The sequence below is a fragment of the Talpa occidentalis genome, unplaced genomic scaffold (genome assembly GCF_014898055.3).
Source record: "Talpa occidentalis isolate TD23 unplaced genomic scaffold, MPIMG_talOcc4v2.1 talOcc4.3, whole genome shotgun sequence".
NCBI classification, from domain to species: Eukaryota; Metazoa; Chordata; class Mammalia; order Eulipotyphla; family Talpidae; genus Talpa; species Talpa occidentalis.
Window position 1 is genome coordinate 98,373,005 of NW_023603184.1, and position 22,593 is coordinate 98,395,597.

Sequence of the window (22,593 nt, forward strand, 5' to 3'; positions counted from 1 at the left end):
TCTTTTTTTCTGTTGTTAAGATAAAATTGGTTAACTTTATTGTCGGTATTTTAGAAGTATAGGTCCCCACTTCAGATATTGCTACCATAGTGTATCTACCATTAAATCACCGCAGTCCACACCATGGTCCATTGTTCTCCCCTCTCCTCCACCACCTCCTTCTCTGGATGCTTCAAGAACATTTGCTTTTAATGATTCTTTTTCCCTCTAGCTCTAAATTTTGATTTGGTTCCTTCATTTGAAGAATAAAATTATTTCTTAAAAACATAAACTGTAAAGATTTTCCCCTTTCTGATTTGAAGCAATGTGAATACTGAAAAGAATTAGCACTCAATTAGTTATTGGCATTAATTCAAAGAGCATTTGTACAAAGGAAGTGGAGCATTACCCATGAAATTATAGTTTAAGCACTTAAATTATTTTTAACTTAAGAGGTAAGTTCACAGTGATAAATGCCTACTTCAAGAAACAAGAAAAATCTCAAATAAACAACCCAACTTTATACCTAAAGGAATTAAAAAGAACAACTGAAGCCAAAAGTCTGTAAGAGGCAATAGCAAAGATCAAATTTTTTTGGAAATGAAATGAAATAGATACTAAAAAGAAAACAGAATCTCTTTCTTTCTCAACATTTCCCAAAAATAGAAGAGGAGAAAACTGTTCAAAATTAATTTTGCCCAGTCAAGATTACCTTGACACCAAAACCAGACAAGGAAACCACAAGAAAAGAACATTACTGGTCAATATCCCTGAATAGCATAGATGAAAAATCCTCAGCAAAATGTATGCAGACTGAATTCAGGACTTATTCCAGGGGTGTAATAATGGTTCAGCATCTGCAGAGCAATCAATATGCTATAAAACATTAACAAATGAAGGATAAAAATCATAAGATCATCTCAATAGATGCAGAAAAGGCACTTAACAAAATTCAACCTCCATTTATGATAAAAATGCAACAAAATGAATATAGAGGAAATGCACTTCAATGTAACAAAATGACAAGCCCACCACTAACATTTGCTCAATGGCAAAAAAAGCTCTGAAATCAGGAACAAGAAAAGGAAGCCTATTCTGGTCAGTTCAGTTCAACATAGTATCAGAAGTCCTAGTAAGAGCTATTAAGTAAGAAAAAGAAATCTAAAAATTCACATCAGAAAGTAAGAAGTAAACTTATCACTATTAATAGATGATATGCTATATATAGAAAATTCTAAGGAATTTGCCAAAAAATCTTTTAGAGTCAATAAATTCACTAAAGTTTCAGGAAACAAAATCAAAACACAAAATCTATTGCATTTCTATGCACTGATACTCTCAGAAAGAAAATTTAAGAAATCATTCTATCTACAATTAAATCAAAAACAACAAAATGCCTAGGAATAAGTTTAAACAAGGAAGTGAAAAACCTACACATTGACAATTAGAAGACATTGATGAAAGAAATTTAAGAAGACACAAATAATACAAACCTTATCAACATACCAACAGCATTTTTCATAGTAGAACAAGAATTTCTAAAATTTGTATGGAGCCACAAGAACCCAAATAAACAAACCACTCTTAAGAAAGAACAATAAATCTGGAGGCATTACATTTCCTGATTTTAAACTATAGTTTCATAGTTTACAATAAGATTCCTTTATATATAGTTTACTATAATACAGATTACTATAAACAATAGTAATCAAAACAATGTAATATTGACATAAAACCAGACACACTGGTTAACAGAACAGAATAGAAACCATAGAAAAAAATCATACATGGTCAATTAATTTATGACAAAGGAGCCCAAAATACACAATTTGGGAAGGATGGTTTCTTCAATAAGTTTTATCAGAAAACTGAACTATCACATGTAACAAAATGAAAGTACATCACTATCTTACTTACAAAAAAAATTAACTAAAAATGGATTAAAGACTTAAAGGTAAGACCTGAAATCATAAGACTCCTAAAAGAAAACAAAAGTGATAAACTATTTTATTTTGTATATTTTTTACATAATTTTTCATTTTTGCACAATGTATGCATTTTCATCTTGGTTATATTCCCCATACAATTCCCACCCCCCTTATTTTGATAAAGGACTAATCCCTCCTCCCCGCCTCCCCTCCATCCCCCCATCCCCCAGGTAGTGTGTCTCTGGTTTATAGTTGCTTTTTGATTTTGATTTTTACTTTATTATAATTAGGTTTTTTCCTGGTCCCTCATTTAGGTTTTCTAAATTCCTGCTATCAGTGAGACCATCTGGTATTTTTCTTTTTCTTTCTGGCTTATTCGCTGAGCATGATCCCTTCCAGCTCCATCCATGTTGCTGCAAATTGTATGAGTTTATCTTTTGAAAGCTGAGTAATATTCCATTGTGTATATGTACCACATCTTCTTGATCCAGTCATCTATTTTTGGGCATTTGGGTTGTTTCCATAGCTTAGCTATTGTCAATAGGTGCTGCTATAAGCATAGGGGTGCAGGTGCTCTTTTGAATTAATGATTCTGTGTCCTTTGGGTAAACACCTAGGAATGGAATTGCTGGATCATATGGAAGCTCCATCTTTAGCAGATTGAGAAATTTCCACACCGCTTTCCATAGTGGTTGGACCAGTTTGCACTCCCATCAGCAATGCAGGAGAGTTCCTTCTCCACATCCTCACCAACATTTGTTGTAGCTAGATTTTTAAATATGTGCCATTCTCACTGGTGTAAGATGGTATCTCATTGTAGTTTTGATTTTCATTTCCCTGATTACAAGTGATGCTGAACATTTTTTCATAAGCCTATTTTCCATTTGCATTTCCTCTTTGGAGGAGTTCCTTTTTAGCTCTTTTGCCCATTTTTTGACTGGATTATTTACTTTGTTTTTGTTGAGTCTCTTCAGCTCTTTGTAGATTTTTGTGATCAGTCCTTTATCATTAGTGTTGTGTGCAAAAATTTTCTCCCAGTCGGTGGGGTGTCTTCTGATCATTGATTATTTTTCCCTTATCATTGTTTTCCTTTATGACTTCTTTCAGTTTTTTTTTTTTTTTTGGCCAGGATTTTTTTTTTTTTATAGAGGCATGTTTTATTTTATTTATTTATGTGTTTGTTTGTTTGTTTTGTCCATACATGCACTGGGCACAGTCAGAAGCGCGGGAGGGCGAGAGAATTCACCAGAGCCAGAGCAGGGAGCAGAGCAGGCAGAAGGACCGAAGTACACTGCTAAGGGGAGCAGCGGGCGGCAGGAGAGGTCTGCGCGCCATGTGGGACCCTCCTCTGGTGACCAGGGAGCAGCCGGGGATCGAACCAGCACCGCAGAGGCCGCAGGCAGCTTCGCAACCCAACGCTCAACCGCTACGCCACCGGGGAGGCCCTCTTTCAGTTTTTGAATCATGGCAATTTTAAATTCTTTATCTGGAAGGCTCAGAAGTTCTTCCAAGTCACTGTTGTTGCATTCTGGTGGGTGATTTTCTTTCTGTGGTGTGTCTTTTCCTTGAGGACTTGCTTGGTTGCTTATAGTTTTTCTTCTCCCTGCATCTTGTTTTCTAATTTGTCCTATGTGTTGGGACACTGTGACACTGGTAGTAGCCGGCATCTTTTTGTTGTATTCTTTCTGGCATGTCAGAAACTGGTGGTCCAATGGAGTCAAAAACTTTTATGCCAGAAGTCCAGTAGGGCAGTGGCATTATGAATATGTTAGTGGTCGCTGTCGCAGAAAATCTCCTTCTGTATTTGTTTAATTCCAGAGGTGGGTCTTACAGTCCCACAGACTGCCCTAGCCGTGGCTGGAATGCCCACTGGGCTCCAAATTGCTGGATCCCTCTCTGGACTCCAACTGGCGGCCAGACAGGTCATGTCTTTGTGGGGGCTTTTCAGCTCACCTCTGGCTGGGGAGGGGGGGTGCTTTCCCAGTTCCACGAAGTCTAGTTGGGTTCTGGACACAAAGATACCTGTTCTAAAATGGCGAGTTAGGAGGGCACTTCCCTGCACCCATGGTCTGCCTGGATTGTTGCTGGATCCCCCTTTGAGCTCTGACTGACTGGGGGCCACACAGGGCCTGGCTTGTGGGAGCTTTTCAGCTCACCTCTGACTGTGGGGCAGCCCTTTCCCAGTTCCAAGCAGGCTACGTGGGTTCTAGAAGCAAAGATACCTCTTCTAAAATGGTGAGTCAGGAGGGCACACTTACCTGCGCCTGCGGTCTGCCCTGATGGTGGCTGGATACCCCTCTGAGCTCCAACTGATAAATTCTTTGATGTTGATCTTGGCAGTAATTTTTTTGGAACTGATTTTAAAAGCAAAAATAAACAAGTGTCCTTATATCAAACTAAAAACTTTCTGTACAGCAAAGGAAGTCATTAACAAAATGAAAGACAACCTCCTGAAGGCAGGAACACTATTCAGCCATAAAAAATAAAATCTTGTCATTTGCAACAACATGGATGGAACTTGAATGTATTACATCATGTGAAATAAATCAAACAGAAAAAGGCAAATACTGTATGATCTCATTTACATATGGAATCTAAACAGATAAACAAAAACCAAGCTCACAGACACAAAGAACACATAGTGTTGCCAAAAGTTGGGGTTAGGGAGTAAATGAAATGGGCTAAAGATGTCAAAAGCTTCAAATTCCAAGTTATAGAATAAATAAATCATGGGGATGGAATGTGCAGTATGATGACTGCATAAGATCTAAAAGTTGCTAAGAGATCTAAAAGATCACAAAAAAAAATTATAATAATTCATGGTGACAAAAGTTAACTAGATTAATTGTGGTGATATATTGATATATATATACAAGTATCAAGTCTTTATGTTATATACCTGAAGAATGTTATATGTCAATTATATTCATGAAACAAATAAATTAGAGATTAGTTACTAGGAAAATAGAACTTAAAAGATTTTATCACAGAAAAAACAATTTATAACTATATTTAATAATAGATGTTAAGTTGGCTTATCTTTTGTGGTGTTCATTGTGCAAAATATACAAATATTGAATCATATTGTATACCTGAAACTAATATAATGTTATATATCAAGTATATCTCAATTCAAAGAGAAATCAGTTTACTAGCTACATTGGTTTTGAGTTAGGAAGCACTGGAATACTATTATTAACATAGGACAACGATGGATTTAATAGTTATTCTGCTTTAAATGCCTACAACTCTATAATATTTCTTAAGAATTTTCTGCAACAGTTTTCTTTAAGGGTCTGCTCACAGAAGGCATTACGTAAATGTGACTGATTGAAAACCTTTCAAATTAAAATCTCCCTATAGACACATTTTATCTTATATTTAATTTTTTTTTTTATTGCGATAAGCCCGGTTTACAACACTGTTTATGATTCAGAGGTATAGGATCATTTCTCTTCAGACCTATTTTAAATTAGAAAATACCCTACTGCCCCCTTGTGTCCAAATTAAGACCTATCTGCTACACAGTCCACCTAGCATCCCCATTGTTCTATTACACTTTTTCTTATTAGAGATAGGGCATTGAGCAAAATTTTCATTCAGGTCATTTTATTCTAGTTGTGACTTTGTTGAAATAAGTAATTATACCTGATATTTTTGAATTGATTTAATTGTTGTATCTGAAATAATGTCAATCTAAAGTCTACATGTCAGTTTCTCTTTATCTTACTCCCCTTCCTTCCCTTGCTTCTTCTCTTCCTCTTATGAATTACTCAGTTTATATATACATTCACACACATTTGCAAAGATGTTCCTTTTCAAATTATTGATAAATAACAGTAGAAGTCAGATATTATTTGACATTCAGAGTTGACAATGATCTTTCTAGAGTGTTTAATTCAACTCTCTATTGTAGAATTTATGATTATTTCATAAGGCATATTTAAGATAACAGTGCCAATGATAGAGTTATTAGATGACCTGTCCCCCATTCGGGCCTTTTCCTTTTAACTTTCTCATAGGAATTTAAGCAAGCAGAAAGGGATTTTTTCAATATTAATTGTATATACAAAAACTTGTAGGATACCTATTATGTGCCAGATACTGTATTAGCCACAAGGCAGATTCCTTTCTGCAATCAGGAAGACTAAACTATAATAGAGGATACCAATAATAAACAGGATTCACAGTGCCATGTGATAAGAACATTAAAAAAAAAAGATAGGAGGTACTATGTAGGATCAAAATATATTTCTTTTCCTGAATCTAGTGGGCAGAGGTAAAAAAAAAAAAACAAAAAAAAAACAAACGTTTCTCATCAAAATTTATGGCTAAGCTTTGAGCAATGCATCAATTTTACCAATCACATAATGGATTTGGTTTTAGTTACGTGTAATATGGCCAAATGGCTCATTTGGCTGTGAGGCAGGAGCAAAGGTTTATATTTCCTGAGGCCATATTAGATCTGAAGTAGGGATTGATGTGTAAAGAAAGAAAACCAAACTTAGAACCCTTGTTTTCCTGATTAAATACTTGAGTCTTCCCTTACCCATGCTTAGGGAATGGTAGGGAATTGTAAGGAAGAAGAGAGAGAAACAAGTAAGTTGGCAGGGAGGCCATTACAATGTTCAGTAAAAAATAACAGCCACAGATTAAATTAAAAAATAGCACTGAAGTGCTGCAGAGAAAGAATCACATTTGAAATTTTAGGTATCCCATAGGGAATTTATGTGAAATTAGTGCTGAAAGTTTATTTTAATAAGATCATTTATTTTGAGAACTCAAATCCAAGTTAATTTGACACATTTTGAGGAGGGGGTAGTACAAAAATTAACACTTACACTGGGATCTAATAATAAAAGAACAACATTTTAGGGATCAGAATTTGTTACAAGTTCAAGATCTTGTTTTAGAAAAACATGTTTTAAAAAACTGTATTTTGTATTTTAATGGTAATTGAGAATTTGTCTTCTGAAAAACCTACAACTGAACATTTTTAAACTTATACAAATGCCATAATTGTAACTAAAAGAACTTTCTGCATGGGATAAATTTCAATTGCTTTTTAGCTTCCACACTCACAGTCATTATGAGTAAATGTCAGTATTTGTAATGGTACAAAAATTAGTCTTGCTGCAATGGCAATGATTTTCAATAGTCTAAGAGCAGGGAAGGAAACTGAAAATGCACTTAGAGTGAAGACAATATAAAAGATATATAACAGCATAGGCAATTCTCTGAGTCTTGGAATCTTTAAACTAAGAAGACTATGACTGAGATTTCACAATGATATCAGAAGCATGATATCTTCATTTTACTTAAAATCAGTTATTTAAAAATATTATAGTTGTAGATTTTGCTGATACAATTATACATAGTATATACATTAGCTTAAACTAAAACTTATGGTAGGTATTTATTTCATGGAGGGCTCATTATTTATTAAGTCAGAGGCATAATGGAATATGTGAATAATGCAGTGTATTGACTCTCAAATTATTTGCTTGAAAAACAGCCTACATTCTTTTCTTGGCAGGGCTTCTCACTCTTCACCCAATTCCTTCATTCCCTGTCCATCTAGTATTCTGCACTTGTTTTGAGACATCAGGGAATCCTGAGCTGCTTACATGGCTTCCAGTTACTTAGGGATAACTATCATTTAATATAGCTGAACAATGTTGGTTCTACTTAACCATTCTAGGCTTTCCCACATGTAGGGAAATAACTAGATAAAATGGAATAAGTCCCTGACCCCAGAAAAATGCTATTTTTTTAAATTAAAAGCATCCTCTATTCTATAGTTTTGAGATATAGTTAAAATGATCTTTGGAAGCATTCTTACATGAGAAATGAATTTATTAAAAGTCAGCATATAAGGAGCAAAGGCACTGAAAACAGCACTTTACAGCTGAAAAGATATGAACCTATATCCCTAAATTATAAACGGTAATGTAACCCAGTTAACTCAATTAAAGGAGATACAAATATTAAAAAAAAAAAAAGAAAGAAAACAGAGCTTTGTCTTGACAATGGTCATTACAGTGAGCATATAATAGGCTGACTAAAAGCTCATAAAGGAAATAAACTTATCAACCCAGCCTAAGTAGTTAAGACTATGCAGGTTTATTCAGGGTCTATGCTTTTAATCCTTAGTGCATAAGCAGTTAATGTTTAAATTCTAAGCTAACTCATAGTCCTCAAACGTCAGGTTGCATAAAAATAGCCTGAAGAATTTAATGCAAATCTAATAGCTATGGAGTGGGGTCCAAGGACTTACATTTTAATTGTAGCCCCAATCACAAGTATAGAATAACCAAAGGACCATTCTATTCTGGTTGGTGATCATGAATAAAATGATGTAGTCATTTTGTACTTGTGAGAGTCACATATTTGTTTTCTACCAGGTGGAGGAGTCAGCTCCTTTACTTAGAACCCTCCCTCCCCCAGGAGTTGTCTCCAAGCATCTTGGCCCACACCAGTCAAGTTTCCTCCGAGGACTGCCCTATTAGCTCTAGAAGAGCAGCACTGGTTTCTTCCAAATACTCACTTCTCTAATGTAACTGCTTTGGCTAAGCATCGGTATCGTCTTACAATATTATGCCAAGAGTTAGAAGAACATAATACTCCTCACAGGCCCATTGGGACTGCAGAGCAGAGAGCATTGGAAAGCAACTCTTTCCAAGCTTCACTAAAAGAGCCATAAGTGACAAGTTAAACTCTAATCCATTTTCTAAATACAATTAAATAGAGATGCTAAAAGTATGGAATAGCCCTTTCTCATAGTAATAACATAATTTCCAGTTTCACTGTGACTTGCATATAAAGGAGAGGTATTAAACAGCTTGTAAAAGCTGTTAGCATATTGGCTACTTTTATTTCTCACTTCTAACCACTCATTCTCCACTTTCACTGTTTTCTAAGCTTATTTTACAGTGAATATTATTTATAACCACCTAAAATGGACTGAGTTTAGTCATCATACCACATTTTATGTCTGCTAAGGACACATGCTCAAGAAATGTTAACACAACTGAGTGTGCTCTAAGTGCTATACCAATATGAAATAAAAATGTTTGGGTAAAATCATTGGCTTTCAAAAACTTGATGTTAATTGTAATCTTATAATATATTCTGAGTTTCAATATATGCTTTTTATTTTTTGATAAATCACTTGGGGATATTAATTATCAGTGCTCTATCAGTATATGTGTCTACTAGGATGTAGTAGTACAGAATTTATAATAAATCAGGAAGTTAATCTGATAGTGTTGCTGAACATTAAATTGAAAACCAGCAAATAATCTTATTCATTAAAAAAGTAACATTGTAGAAGAATGGAATATATTTGTAGAGTTTAACAGCCAGACTCAGGCAACATTACTGCTGCAGATTTTCTAGAATACATCTGTCCCAGTTGCTGGTTGCTTTTATAAGTATTTTGGTTCTGATTGCTATCAATTTACCAACTTTATGTAAAATTTGTCCCAACTGTTTGAGCATGATCTAATGCTCAATTTTATATATTTGCTCCTCTTTCTGATTTTGACTCAACTTCTTTACAGGAGCCGAAAAGTGAAGACCAATTAATCCTCCATAGGGAAAATTTTGACCAATGGGAGGTAGGAGTCCAGAGGAACCAGAATAAATTCCTTCTCAACATCCTCCTGGTTTGCACTACTTGAGATGCTGCTTCTATAAAGACATATAGCAAGTACTAGATGGAGAGAAAAGGTGAGGAGGAAAGTGCGAAGGGGCCCAATGGACTATGGACTGTGGTAGACTACGAGTGTTGGCTGGTGGTTGTGGTATGATGATATACATCTGAAAAGGTGTGATCCATACCTCTGAATTTTATATGATGTTGTATATCAGTTACCTCAATAAAAAATACAGTTAAAACAACAACATCCAGCAAGACCAAGCAAAAATCCAGCAATATTATTGATACAAAACTGTAGTTGCCTCAATAATGGACACCTGTGTATCTGTTCTCTCTTTTATTATGGCTATCAGAACCTGAAGCAAAAGCTATTTGCTAATGTTTTATTGATGATTGCAATCCTCAGACCTTAGCTCCCATGCGGTTGCCATCACCAATGTAAAATCAGGCACATAAACTTTTACTTCAGATTCAATTTTTTATGTAATCTGACCTAAGATAATGTGTCTGGCTGGGCAATGTTTAATAATTTTAGTCCTAACACAAGTTGTAATGGGTGTTAAGAGCTTGTTTAGCTCCCACTGAAGGACAAAGAGAAAGTCATACAGAAATATACTTCACCAGAGAAGCCAGCGTTTGGGAATTCAGAAACTGCTCTTATAGAGGTGTATGCCCAATACTATTTACTCGTAGCTGCCTGAGTATTGCTAGAAGATTTGAAATTGTAATTGAAAGCCATACAATTTAAAACTAGGAAGACAATTAAAAGGCAAGGGAAAAGAAAACATAGTAATATAAAAATATGAATTTGGTAAAATCAATGCGCAAAAGAGGCAAAAGGATCAGAATTCATCTGAGAGAAGGAATCCTAGTTTAGAAGAGAGTCTAGAATAACTGCTTTTCCAATGTCAAAACAGTTTTATTTTCTTGCCAATATACCAATTTGTTCATGGCACATTATTTTTTTATATACTATTGAATTTGACTTAATATTTGCATCCATGAATATGAGACATTGGCATGTAATTTGTCTTCCTTGTCACATATTGGATTTGTGGCTATGTGGACATCATATAAGAGTTTGAGTAGTTTGAATAGTTTCTATTTTCGGAGAGTTTATGTATCTAATCACCCTTCAATATTCATGGGGAACTAGTTCTAGTATTATTTAGCTATATTCTACAAATTTCTATTTATTTTATTTTCATTTAGCTCAAACTGTCTTATTTCTTCAACCATTTGTTATAAAATGGGCTATTTAGAAATGTGTTATTTAATTGCTAAACAATTAGAAATTTCCATATTTATTTGTTTTGTTATTCATTACTATCTTAACTCCATTGTAGTCACATTAAGTATTCTGTATAATTTTTAAAACTTGGACTGTATGGGGCCCTCCCTGGTGGCACAAGGAGTTGGGTTGTGGTACTGTGAAGCTGTCACAGCCACTGCAGCATGAATTAGATCCCCAGCCAGGGATTGATCCCACATGGTGCAGCAGACCTCTTCTGTCTCATCAGCTGCTCCCCTCTGCAGTGTATTTTTTTTTTTTTTTAATTTTCTAGAGGCATGTCTTATTTATTTATTTTATTTATTGTTTGTTTGTTTGATACATGCACTGGGTACAGTCAGAAGCGTGGGAGGGTGAGAGAATTCACCAGAGCCAGAGCGGGGAGCAGAGCAGTCAGAAGGACCGAAGTACACTGCTGAGGGGAGCAGCGGGCGGCAGGAGAGGTCTGCACGCCATGTGGGACCCTCCTCTGGTGGCCGGGGAGCAGCCGGGGATCGAACCGGCTGCAGAGGCTGCAGGCAGCTTCGCAACCCAGCGCTCAACCGCTGCGCCACCGGGGAGGCCCATCTGCAGTGTATTTTGGTCGATTCGCCTGTTCTGTTCCCCACTCTGCTGCTGGTCAATCCTCTCACCCTCCACACTTCCGGCCTGTGCCCCAGCTCTTATATGTATAAATAAAAAAATCTTAAAAAAAAACTTGGACTTTATGGTCCCAGACATGGTATAGTTTATTAAATTTTCCCTGTGAACTTGGGGGGAAATAGTACATTTTGTTGTTAGTGAGAAAAAATGTTTTCAAATCTATTCACATCTATTTGTTTGTATAATCTTTTATAAACTTTTGTACTTCCCTGCCATCTGTGGCAACTTCTCTTTCATTTCCAATTCTTTTTATTAATGTTCTCTCTTTTCCCGTTGTTAGTCTAGTGGAGTGGGAACTTTATTAATTTTATTTGCTTCTCAAAGAACTAACTCTTAATTTCATTAATATTTTGTATGGACTTTTTGATTTCTATTTATTTGTACTCTTATTTTTATTATTTTCTTCTTTCTCTAGTTTGGGCTTTGTTTCTCTTTTTCAAATTGATTATGTGAAGTATTAAGTTCTTTATTTGGAATTTTTCTTGCTTCTTAATGTGGTCTGTATTGCAATTATCTTCCCTCTTATGACTGCTTTTCCTGCATCCCATAAATTCTGATAATCTGAAATATCACTTTCATTGGTCTCAAGGTACTTTTGGACTTATGCATTAAATTTCTCTTTCATTCTATGGCTATTATCCAGCATATTATTTAGTCTCCATGTATTACTGTTTTTAATAGTTGATTTCTAGCCTTAAGGCATTATGATCAGAATGAGAATTTGGTATAATTTTCATAGTTTTATTGACAATTGACTTGTGTGCCAACATATGGTCTATTCTTGAAAATGTTTGCTATGTACTTGTAAACATATATATGCTGTGTTTTGGGGCTGAGCGTTTTGTACATATCTGTTGAGCTCATTTGGTATAGCTCCTCATTTAAGACTATTGTTTCCTTATTTATTCTCTATTTTGTTGGTCTATTCATCACTGTAAGTGGAGCACTAAAATTTCTTAGTATTATTGTGTTCTAGTCAACACTGCTCTTTATTTCCATTAATAATTTTCTTACATATCTTGATTCTTCATCATTGGGTGCAGGCATATTTATGATTTCTTTTTGTTGTATTCGGCCCTTAATTATGACGCAATGTCCATCTCCATCCCTTATTACCTGTTTTAGTTGGAAATTTATTTTATCTGATATAATTATAAGCTTTTTTGATTGCAATTTGCTTGTAGGATTGTCTTCTAGCCTTTAAGTCTGTGCTTGTCTTTGTTGGTAAGATGACTTACCTGTCAACAACAGAAAGTTGCAATTTGTTTTGAAATACAGACAGACACTCTAAGCCTTTTAATTGGTGAATTCAAGCTATCCTCATTTAAGGTGATTATTGAGACATAGTGATTATTGTCATGTTGAAAACATTTTTGTCTTTGTTTTTCAATTTTTTTCATCTTCCTTGTTTGTCTTGCTTAGGTTCCATTTCTATTGTCTTATGTGTTACTTCTAATGATTTTCTTTTAAAGGTTCTCCTGAAATTAGTGTATGAGAGACTAATTTTCTGGCTTGTTGCATGATCTAATCTCAAATTCATTCTCATGGGCCACATATTTACTCTCTTCCTTCTCCACTTTGTACAATTTAGTTATACCTCTCTCTATATATGTTTGTTGCCGTTGCTTATTAATAACCTCTTTAGTATTTCTTTCATATCTGGTTTTTCATTTTTAAAATCCTTTTTTTAATTGTTCTATTTGTGTGTTCTCTGCCATATACTTTCAAGTTCACTCATTCTCTTCATTACTTACATTTGCCTACTGTTGACAAATGTATTTTTAAATTCAGTTATAGATCCATTAGTACTAGTTGTAGTAGTAGTCTCATATTTTCTTAATATTTATTGTGTTCTTGTTTTTCATCATCCATTGTTTTACTTAATTTGGTAAGCATGGTTTATAAGCACTACCTTAAAATTTTCATTAGGCATATTCCACAGTAGTACTAGATTAAGACTTTGCCTCTATTCGTAAAATGTCCTTCTATCTCTTCATTTTTAGCTTTTATGGGTTGTAATAAGATGTGTTCTTTTTAATATTAAAAATTGACTTTATATCCTACTTACAAGAAACTGGGTATAGCCCTAGATATTTTACTGTGGATCTTTAGGTGTCTATTATTTCACAGACTGATGCTTTTGCACCTGTTCAGATGAATAGCTCACTGATGTCCTACCTAATACCTTGATGTCAGGAGGTCTGGTCTCCATACCATAAGAGAAAAAATTTGTAGTGTTTTAGGACCAAAGAACTAGTATTGATTTAACTCTGTTTCAATTTATTCTGCTGTTGTTGAGGACCTAGCTAATTAACATTCTAAAGTTGAAGAAATCCAGTTTTGTTTTGTTTTCAGAGATGGCTTGAGTGGCTTCAATATATTCCCATTTTTCAAAGAATCAGCTCTCGGTTTCATGATCTTTTGGCCTGTACTTTTGTATTTCTTTTATTTCTGCTTAAATTTTTATTATCTTTTGCCTTCTAGTGGTTTTTGGGTGCTTCTGTTGTTCTTTCTCCAGTTTCTTCAACTGCAGAGTTTAATTGTTAAAATGGGTCTTTCTTGTTTTTTTACGTGGGTCTATATTGCTATGATCTTCCTGTGTAGTCCTGTTTTAAAGCATTCCATAGGGTCTAGCTTGACTCTTCATTTTTATTAGTCTATAAATGTATTTTAAGCTCTTTTTTATTGACCCAAGAGTTATTCAAAAGCATTTTTTTTTTTTTAGTCTTCACATATTTTGGGTTGTTCCAAATTTCCTTTTATGGTTAATTTCTAGGTTTATAACATTGTGATCTGTGAAGATGCTTGATATAACTTCTATTTTCATAGACTTTTTTTTATGTCCCTGTACATGATCTATTCTTGAAAATGTCCAATGTGCACTGGAGAAGAAAGTGTATTCATAGCTGTTGGTACAGAAAACTGCAAATGTGTGGAGATAGTCCTTGCTTCCTAGGGATATACATTGCCTTTTTGTAGCTACTTATGCATGTGTATATGATTGGGGCACTGGGGATTTATCTTTATTTGTCATCTTCTTAATTTACCTTGGACTGTGGTGATGTTGTTGGGGGGGGGGTCTAGCACTTTAATAATCTATCTTGGTTTGAAGTTAGTCACCTATACCTCTTGTTTTGTTTCATAGTAAGTTGTATTCTGTGTTTAGGTTGTCTTCACTTTCCTTCCTACCACCCTGTTGTTCCTTTCTTCTGAGAGTCATGGTCTATGAAGCGTGGGCCTCCAAATGGGAAGGGCAATAAATATTAGGATCATGAGACTCACATTATGGAAATAATTTGTACTTGCAGGATTACTCCAGAGGAGCATGAAATTGATCATGAGGGAAGGGAATTGAAGCATTGGAGATGTAAGTAATATATACATTTATTTAGATATGTGCTTAATATAAACAGCACCATTTTTTATTCCATTGTTTAAAATAATCCAAGGGAAAAAAACCAGCTCCTGAGAGTTAATGAAATACCTAAACATGTATCAGTAAAATATACTTTTCTTACTACATAAAAGGTATTCTGGAATTATATTATTTGAACTAAGTTTATGTAGCAAATTAGAAGCAATATTTACATTTACTTCTGTGTTAACCATATCCCAAACTATAATTTATACTTCAAATTGTTTATTTTCCACTATAGTATAGTCTTCCACATAATTTTGCCCATAATCTAAATACTTAATTTCTTCTTTATGTCCAAATAATAGACATATATCTTTGCCCATTTGTTGTACATGTAATCTATTTACCTACTGTATAGAACCTTTTCTGATATTGAATGAATATATATTTAAATAATAGTTGAAGAAATTCACAGCTTGATATAATCTTATATTCAAATACAGAAGAATGAGAGCCTCCCCGGTGGCGCAGCGGTTGAGTTCTGGGTTGCGAAGCTGCCCGCAGCCTTTGCAGTGCCGGTTCGATGCCCGGCTGCTCCCCGGCCACCAGAGGAGGGGCCCACATGGTGCGCAGACCTATCCTGCCACCCGCTGCTCCCCTCAGCAGTGTACCTCGGTCCTTCTGCCTGTTCTGCTCCTCACTCTGGCTCTGGTGAATTCTCTCACCCTCCCCGCGCTTCTGACTGTGCCCAGTGCTTGTATAAACAAACAAACAAACAAACAAATAAATAAATCTTAAAAAAAAGAGAGAAATCTTTTTTTAAAAAAAATACAGAAGAATGAGAAAAAAGCCTATATTCTTTATATATTATTACTGATACTATGCAAATAAACCAGGAATAATTCCAAATACCTTCTGACTCTGCTTATTAAATGATGTGTGATTAGCAAGTTTTAGCATCAAAATAACTTAAGAGAAATCTTCTACCTGCCAGACATCCCTATTACCCACTCTCACTCAGGGAGAATTCTCACAACCCAAGCAAAGGTTTTTGTTTTTTTTTTAACTATTTTATTTTATATAATTCTTACATCATTTTTCATCTTTGCACAATGTACGCATTTTCATTTTGGTTATTTTCCCCATACAATTGCACACCCCTCCCCCCTTATTTTGACTCTAGTTCTTCCTCTCCCTGTTTCTCCCTCCTCCCCCTCCAAGCAAAGTTTTACTTGCCTAGTAGGTGCAGAGTACAAACTGACAGGCTGTGATCTCACTAGATGATACCAAGAGAATTTGTTATTTCTGCCTCATGGCATGAAAGCATAGTTCTGATGAGTGTCCCGTGTCATAGGTTTAGGCAAGACTTTTAGAATCTAAAAAGAGTCGTTTAAAATGTTATAGACAGGGCCTCCCTGGTGGTGCAGGTAGTTGAGTGCCTGCACTGTGAAGCTGTCCGCAGCCTCTGCAGCACGGGTTCAATCCTGGCCGGCCAGTGAGAATCCCACATGGCGAAGCAGACCTCTCCTGTTTCGCCCACTGCTCCCCTCAGAAGTGTATTTCGGTCCTTCTGCCTGTTCTGTTTCCTGCTCTGTCTCTGGTGAATCCTCTTGTAACAGGGTGGTCCCCAGGAAAGGGGGAGGTTCCAGCTTCCCTGCCCCACCCAAGGAAGGGTGGAGCGGAGCAGGAAGAGGAGAAGCAGAAGAAGAGACTGAGAAAGAAAGCAGAATGGAGCCAGGAGACCTGGAGGAGGCGCATGGAGCCTAGAGACACATGAAGAAACTGTGCTTGTCTTTTGGTCGTAGACTGGGTGACACAGATGTGGGTGAGACCCATGGGAAGGTGACAATGGCAGTTTTTATCTTGATGTTGATTTTGCTCTTTTCCTTCCGGGCTTGTCTGGTTATTTCTGACCCTTTGCTGTGGGTCCCCACTGGAAGATGCTTTAGACTTGTGGCAGGCTTTGGGGCTTTGCTCTGGGCCAATCCCATTTGGATGGACTTTTACCCACGAGGGGACGGGTAACTTTGGGTGCTTCATTTAGAAACTAGACTCTTTGCCTTACCTGTATTGTTTCCTAGTTTTATTAAAGTTCCTTCCCATTAAAGTCTCATATGTTTTATGTTGATGCGGCGGATGACAGAACCCATTTAGAATAGGCAGGTTTGCGGGGTTTGGGCTGCCCCTCTCCCTGTCCTATAACACTCTCACCCTCCCACACTTCTGGCCTGTACCCCAGTTCTTGTATAAATAAAAAAAAATATAAATCTTTAAAAAAATAAAATGTCATAGACAGATTAGTTTTTTCTCATCTCAATAACTTATTGGCCTGCCATCATTTTTTTCAGTTAAAGACTGTATCCTTGTGGGCCTCCCTGGTGGCGCAGCGGTTGAGCGCTGGGTTGTGAAGCTGGTTCAATGCCGGTTCAATCCCCTGCCACCAGGAGAGGGTCCCACATGGCGCGCAGACCTCTCCTGCCGCTCGCTGCTCCCCTCAGCAGTGTATTCGTCAGTCTGCCTGCTCTGCTCTCTGCTCTGCCTCTGGTGAATTCTCTCACCCTCCCGTGTTTCTGACTGTACCCAGTGCTTGCATAAATAAATAAAATAAAAAAATCTTAAAAAAAAAAAGACTGTATCCTTGAGTCTAAATTAAATTCTTCACATAAGTATGATCATTTAAACTCCATGAAAACAGAGAATTGGTAACTATCTTTCCTTCTATGTACTTGTTCTTACATCAATCATCACTTTGCAGTTGAACTTCATCAAGTCAAACAGTTCATTTAAGTGACAACTACCATTGACCCCTGTAATTCATTCTGCAGTTCTTTGCAATTTCACATTGTCTCATTAGGTTCAGTTCCACCCTGTTTCATGACAAGACTGTAATTTGTTAGTCTTCCATTAACTTCATTATAGGCAATCATTTAAGAAGCACATTTAATGATTTGTCAAATGGAGGAAAATTCAGTAGGCTTTAGACTTACTCTGCCATTGGGTATATTCTAGGCAAATGAGATCATTCCAGAAACAACCTGGACTTGCTCTAAAATAGCCTTAGGCTTGTATTGTAATTTCAATGCTTCCCATAGTCAAGAGGTTTGAATGAACCTAGTTAATCACTCTTCCAATCTGTGGGAACTTAATCAATTGATGTCAGACAAAGAGCAAGAGCCAGGAAGTATTAAAATAGGTGCAGATTTTTTTACTAGCTGAATTGAAGAGTATAACAGAATCTTTCTGCCTGTATGCTGATCCTAGAAACTGAGATCTTCTAGTCTCCAACCTACCTATCATACACCAGGTGAAAAGCTGGACCTGCAACAAGCCTGGCTTCTTCAGCTTACTCTATGGAATTGTTAAGAGCAAAGATTTGCTGTGCCAGGATATGGTTCTTTCCAAGGGAAAAGAGAGTTGGAGCCATGGTAATTAATTATAATGTTTGGGTCCTAACCTCATGTTAATGAGACTCAGGAAATGACAGACAGACTTAATGGGGATGTTCACTTCTACCATGGGGAGAACCTGATACTAGGACTAGGTGGTAAAGGATGAGTTGAGGTATTCCTTCCTGGGAAATGGAGTGGAAGTGCCTTTATAGAAACATAAACATGGGGAAATAGTTCTCTAAATCCAGGGAAAATGCCTTCAGGAGCTAGTTGTATGAAACCTTGACTTCCAAGTATTTCTATGGAATGGTTTAGAACTTGAACTCATCAGACATGACTTCAAATTTCAAACTGCAACTCCAAAGAGAACACTAGATAAGTCTCTTAAGTGTCTAAACCCCAATTTATCCAGCTAAAAAGGTAATAATATCAGTATCTATTTCACAGGGCTGTTGAGCATAAATGAAAAATTACATCAAAACACTACATAAAGTTTATGACCAATAGAAATGTACCACCAAAATGACAGCTGCAATAGTAATTGTAAATACTATTGTCATTCTTCTTCTTCTCATGCCAATATATTTTGATACAATAAAAATAGATTCATTTAAAAAATAGATTCAAACAAAAACCAAAGCACGATAATGACCTAATTTATGCATATAAAATTATCTTTAGATGCACATGAACTGTCTTATTCCAAGATGTTATTACCACCCTGACTTCCATCACAAATTCTTTGCTATTTCCATCAAATCAGGATTTCTATCACTCAAACCTTAATATTTTTAAAACTGACATATGAATGAGTACTTCCGTTGAATGGATCTGTATATATTTGGTAAATTCCTTAAATCTAAGAATGGTTTATTTTCCATGGCTGTTCTTCAGGACAGTAACTCAGAATATCCCTAACTATACCTGATCTGATCAGTGCCCAGCCTAGTTGCCTAATGCATGTCTTGCCAAAGAGGAATGCTTCTATTTCCAAGGTGTCATACCAGTATAGCACCCTAGGTGGCGCTAAAATTTCACTTATTGCTTATCCTAAAGGACACATCGTTTTTTTCTCCCCAAATCAACCCTACTTTAGGTTGTAGTTTATTGTGCTATTGTCTCGATATTCATATACAGACTAAAATCCAGAGTGGTTTTTTTTTGTGCACAATAGTCGTTAACATATCTTTGAAAAGTAGAAAAGAAAGAAATGGAAGGCATTTCAGTTTGTTAACTGCTTTAGTCTATTTCACATAAACTAAAAGATAAACGGAAAAAAGACTATGTATCTATATATTTAAACAATGCTAAAGAAAATGCAAATGAAGGAAAATTTTCATAAGTAGCTTGTTTCTCAACATTCTCCAGAAGATAGAACAGAAGGACTGGTTTAGATTGGTTGTAAAACCAGGGAAAAGAAATCTGACATTTTCAAAATCTATTACAAGAAATCAAACATGGAAGAGAAAATTGTTTTAAAGCTAAAGTGTCTAGATATATGAAAAGTACCAGTGCTTAAAAGGTTTCATGTTGAAGTAGGTTATTTTTTTCCCCTAAGCTTATTTGTGGTAGACTAATCCAATTGTTCTCTCAGGGAAGGAGTTAGGAGCTACAACTGCAATAGTTACAAATACTAAACCCAAATATTGTAATATGGTAACTCTTGTCTTTTTTTTTTTTTTTGTAAGATTTATTTATTTATTTATACAAGCACTGGGTACAGTCAGGAGCGCGGGAGGGTGAGAGAATTCACCAGAGCCAGAGCGGGGAGCAGAGCAGGCAGAAGGACCGAAGCACACTGCTGAGGGGAGCAGCGGGCGGCAGGAGAGGTCTGCGCGCCATTTGGGACCCTCCTCCAGTGACCGGGGAGCAGCCGGGGATCCAACCAGCGCTGCAGAGGCTGCAGGCAGCTTAGCAACCCAGAGCTCAACCGCTGCGCCACCGGGGAGGCCCAACTCTTGTCTTTTGAATTAAAGTTTTGGCAGGTGTAGGGTAAAGAAAATATCAGGCTTTTCTGCCCTTCCGCCATCAGGATAGATGATGGATCCTTGTCCTGAATGCATGCCTGATGGCGGGCACCTGGAATAGGGTGTGGGCCTAGGTAGATGGGATTCAGCTGAGCTAAGACTGTGCTTTTTTAAGGGCGGCGTCACGGGGACGCCAGCAGCAGCAGCCGCAGCAGCAGCAGCAGTAGAAGCCGAAGTAGCAGCAACAGAAGCCGAAGCCGAAAGAGAAGCCGAGAAGCAGCAGAACGAACACTAGAAAGCCCAGATAGAGTGAAGACTTGCTGGGGGCTGGGAGGCCTGCCAGCCTCCCAGCCCCCCAGCCAGCACCCCTGCCTGCCATATGCCTGGCGAACCCCAAATAAAAAACCTGCAAAACTACTGAGGACTCTGACTCCTCCTTTACCCGGTCTGCATGGGATCAGAAAACCTGCACTGTGGCCTGTCCTGCCTTACAGTAGGTTAAAATACTTAGTTGAAAATGAATTTTAAAAAATGGGTAGTAGTGTGTGGTATTACCAATAAAAATATCAGTAAGCAAAATTAGGATGTGCCTGAATTATATACTCCAGGGCTAATTACCTTAAACAACACCTAAGGACAAAGCCCTTATTTACCTAGAATATTCACAGAACTTTTGAATACTGTAACTGATGAACTCAGATTAAAGTCTTGGGCATATTGCTGCTCACTTACCTCTACACTTGGCAAGTAGAATTGAGAATTCATGTAGGAGATCTTAGAATCTTCTTAATGTTTAACATAAAGTTTTATAGATTTAGCTGAATCCACTTATTCCTCCCATTATCGCTGCTTCCAGGAAACCTGAAACTCTTTTGGTAGTCTCAGGAACCTTTTCAACATAATTATTTCTCAAAAAAAGGAATTTTCGCCTTGAGCATTAGGCGAAACATACAAGGTTTGGCCCTATTTATTAAATAGCTCCTGAAGTACTTGGTTCTTGAATGAAGGTAGAGGATACCCGCATTGGGAATTTCTAATTCTATGCTTGGTAGCAGACTCAGCGTCAATTTCGTCTTCATTAGTGGAGATGGTTTCGAATCATGCCAGATAAAAGTATGGTTGGAACAAGAAAGGTTCAAATTGACCCACTTTCTTTAAATCAACAGGCACAGAAAGGTGAGCTGTTTTAGGATGAACAACTGAAGGGTTCTTCAGGCAATGACTGATTCCCTTGTTAGCCCTCATATCCAGTGGTGGAAAACATACTGTGGCGTGGTCTCCCACCCAAGTCAAAGTCCAGCTGTGTCAGTTTCGACTAATTCTGCCATCTGCCGGCTAAAGCTGCCAATATCGGACACCGACGCTTCCTGAGCCTGAAAAGTTCTCAGCTTTACTGTATTGTGTTGATTGGGCCTGTGGGAATATCCCGCACCTGAATCAGTCTTGTGTGAATTCGTTTTCAGCATCTTCTTTCCAACAACTTGGGTTGTTGGTCTGGCAGCAAATGTAACCATCATGTTTTGAATGAAAGCTGTGGTGTTGAAAGTAATGGTTCCAACGCCATGGTTGAACCACCGAAGTCAAGGTGAGGCCGTTCCGGCGGCTGCACAGTCAGACTCTCCACAGCGCGCAAGGAGGAGCCGCGGGAACCGGCGGCCGCAGCGCAGTAGGCCGTGGCCACTGCGCAGGCGCAAGTGCAGTTACCTGGGGTCACTGACCTGGCATCTCCCCCCACCCTCTCCCTTGCTGGGTCCTCTGGTCAGCAGGACGCCGCAACCATTTCGGACCAAGATCTTCTTGGGAAAGGCGAGTCCTTGAACATGTGGAAATCAAAAGCCAGCTGAAGAGATGATTATCTCGAGGTATGTGGGTCAGGGTTCAGAGCTTCCGTGACCTCTCCAGGCGCGCCAGAGTTCTCCAAGCCAGAGACGCTCCTGGAGTGAAAAACATGGCAAGTTTCCTGTTGTGGAAACCTGGGGAAGCCTGAGCAAAAGGAGGTTGTAGGGACAGAGCTGGTTTTCTGATCCAGCGGACCGGGTAAAGGAGGAGTCAGAGTCCTCAGTGGCTTTTGCAGGTCTTTTATTTAGATTTACCAGGCATATGGCAGGCAGGGGGGCTGGGGGCCGGGAGGCTGGCAGTCCTCCCAGCCTCCAGCAAGTTTTCACTCTATCTATGAGCTCCCTCCTCCCCCCCTCTCTCTCCCCCACCTCTGTCTCTCTCCCTCCCCCTCCCTCTCTCCTCTTACCCCTCCCTCCCTACCCCTTTCTCCCTCCCTATCTCTGTCCCCCTCTTTCTCTGCCTCTCCCCCTCATCCCTTCTCACCCTCTCCCTCCCCCCTCCCTCTCTCTCCCTCTTCCCCCCTCTTCTGCTGGCGTTCCC

General features: G+C 37.6%; 1 protein-coding gene across 1 annotated transcript in view; it reads right to left on the minus strand.

The window, feature by feature from the left end:
• Window positions 1-21,823, minus strand: part of SCN7A (sodium voltage-gated channel alpha subunit 7) — a 117,393-nt gene extending 95,570 nt beyond the window's left edge. Inside the window, exon 1 of the mRNA XM_054699826.1 lies at window positions 20,947-21,823. The gene's annotated coding sequence lies outside the window, so the exon portion shown is untranslated. The remainder of the gene's footprint in view (window positions 1-20,946) is intronic.
• Between the last annotated feature and the right edge of the window lie 770 nt (window positions 21,824-22,593).